Source organism: Oncorhynchus clarkii, chromosome 18, assembly GCF_045791955.1.
Source record: "Oncorhynchus clarkii lewisi isolate Uvic-CL-2024 chromosome 18, UVic_Ocla_1.0, whole genome shotgun sequence".
NCBI classification, from domain to species: Eukaryota; Metazoa; Chordata; class Actinopteri; order Salmoniformes; family Salmonidae; genus Oncorhynchus; species Oncorhynchus clarkii.
The window spans coordinates 64879346-64881845 of NC_092164.1; the positions used below are offsets into that span (position 1 = coordinate 64879346).

The 2500-nt window shown below is 49.0% G+C and overlaps 1 pseudogene; it reads left to right on the top strand.

The window, feature by feature from the left end:
• Positions 1-2500, top strand: part of LOC139372768 (gamma-aminobutyric acid type B receptor subunit 1-like) — a 274428-nt pseudogene that overhangs the window by 169607 nt on the left and 102321 nt on the right.

The following is a 2500-nucleotide window of genomic DNA, read 5'->3' on the forward strand; positions in this document are numbered from 1 at the left end:
TCCTGTCCTCCTCTCCTCCTGTCCTCCTGTCCTCCTCTCCTCCTGTCCTCCTCTCCTCCTGTCCTCCTCTCCACCTATCCTCCTCTCCTCCTGTCCTCCTGTCTTCCTCTCCTCCTGTCCTCCTATCCTCCTCTCCTCCTGTCCTCCTGTCCTCCTATCCTCCTCTCCTCCTCTCCTCAGTTATCCTACGGTTCCAGTTCCCCAGCTCTCTCCAACCGCCAGCGCTTCCCGACGTTCTTCCGTACCCACCCGTCTGCCACCCTCCACAACCCCACCAGGGTTCAGCTCTTTCAGAAGTGGAAATGGACTAAGATCGCCACCATCCAGCAGACTACGGAAGTCTTCACCTCAGTGAGTGACAGGCCTCTTTTAAAAAATATGTTTTGTCGTTTTTTTTATTGTTTTATGGACAGTGATAGTCTGAATGTAGAGGGGAGACAGATACAGAGGAAGACGGAGAGGAAGAGTTGAGGCAGGATTCAGACCCACCTCGCCATGGGTATCTGTGGTCTGTGGGACTAATCTCTCTACCAGACTCCGGCACACCAAACCCCTTTCTCACTACGGTGTTGTAGAGTTTTATTGTCTGTTTGTTCACTTATCATTTATACTATTGGTTAAAGACATGCAGAGAACTGACTCCGGGAAAAAAAAGAACTAGTGACGGATTAAATAGATTCTCATTTCTAATTTCCTTTCCTACTTATCACACTCTTCATCACATCTCTTCATCACACCTCTTCATTACACCTCTTCTCACTTTCTCTGCACCTTCTTCAGTTCCTGTCTTCTCCCCCTCTTCTCCTCCTTCTCTCCCTCTCCTCTCCTCTCCTCTCCTCTCCTCTCCTCTCCTCTCCTCTCCCTCCTTCTCCTCCTCCCCCTTCCTCCTTTTACCCTCTTCTCCTCCTTCTCTCCCCCTCCTCTCCTCCTCTCCTCTCCCCCTTCTCTTCTCCCCCTCCTCTCCTCCTTCTCCTCCTCTCCCCTTCTCCTTTCCCAATCCTCTTCTCCTCCTCTCCTCTCCCACTCTTTTCCTCCTCCTCTCTCTCTTCCACTCCTCTATCCCTCTCCCCCTTACTTTCAACTATCTCTCTCTCTCTCTCTCTGTCTCTCCCCCTTCCCATGTCTCTGTGTCTTTCTCTCCCTTCCTCCCACCATCTCTCTGTCTGTGTGTCTGTTTGTTCTGTCAAAACATGTTGTAAAGAAAATAATAAACAAAGCTTCAATTGCATTTGAATAAAGTTCCTGCCCTGTTTTAATGTTTCATCTCCCTGTCAGACGCTGGATGATCTAGAGGCGAGGACCAAAGAGGCCGGGATAGAGATCAGCGTTCGCCAAAGCTTCCTCACTGACCCCGCCCCAGCTGTCAAGAATCTCAAGGTGCCTCGTTCACTTCCTGTCTCCCTCACCTCTCCTTTCCATCTATCCTTCCCCCTCTCCTTCTCTCTTTCTTTCTCTCTCTCTCTCTCTCTCTCTCTCTCTCTCTCTCTCTCTCTCTCTCTCTCTCTCTCTCCCTCTCTCTCTCTCCCTAACCTCTCCCTTCCATCTATCCTTCCCTCTCTCTCTCTCTCTCTCTCTCTCTCTCTCTCTCTCTCCCTCTCTCTCTCTCCCTAACCTCTCCCTTCCATCTATCCTTCCCTCTCTCTCTCTCTCTCTCTCTCTCTCTCTCTCTCTCCTCCCTTCCTTCCACCCTCCCTCTCCCCCTTTCCCTGGTTTATTCCCGATGCTGCCTTGGCAACTGTCAGGTGATTGAACATATGAAATCAGTCACGTCTGAGCTTGGTGAACAAACCCCAGAGAGACTCTCACACATTGCTAGCGATGCATGACTCATATCCCGCAGTCTCTGCGGTTATATCTGCGGTTCTATCCACGGTTTAGGGTCACTAAATATTGCGTGGATGAAGGGGCGGGTGAATAAAGTGAAAACATAGACTGTGAAATGGAGAGTCGAAAATAAAAGAGAATGGAGGGACAGAAAAGTAATGTATGTAAAAGATTTGTTGAAGTGGTAAAATAGGATGATAGCAGCCATAATATCGACCTTCACTATCGACCTTCACCACCGACCTTCACCACCGACCTTCACTATCAACCTCCACTATCAACATCCACTATCGTCCTTCACTATCGACCGGCACTATCGATCTTCACCACCGATCTTCACTATCGACCTTCACTATCGACCTGCGCTATACAAATTAAACCGTCACTATCGACCTTCACTATCAACCTTCACCACTGACCTTCACTATAAACCTTCACCGCCGACCTTCACCACCGACCTTCACTGTCAACCTTCACTATCAATCTTCACCATTGATCTTCACCACCGACCTTCCCCATCGATCTCCACTATCGACCTTCACTATCGACCTTCACTATTGACCTTCACTATCAACCTTTACCATTGACCTTCACTATCGACCTTCACTGTCTACCTACGCTATACAAAATCGACCTTCACTATCGACCGTCACTATCGATTTTCACCATCGACCTT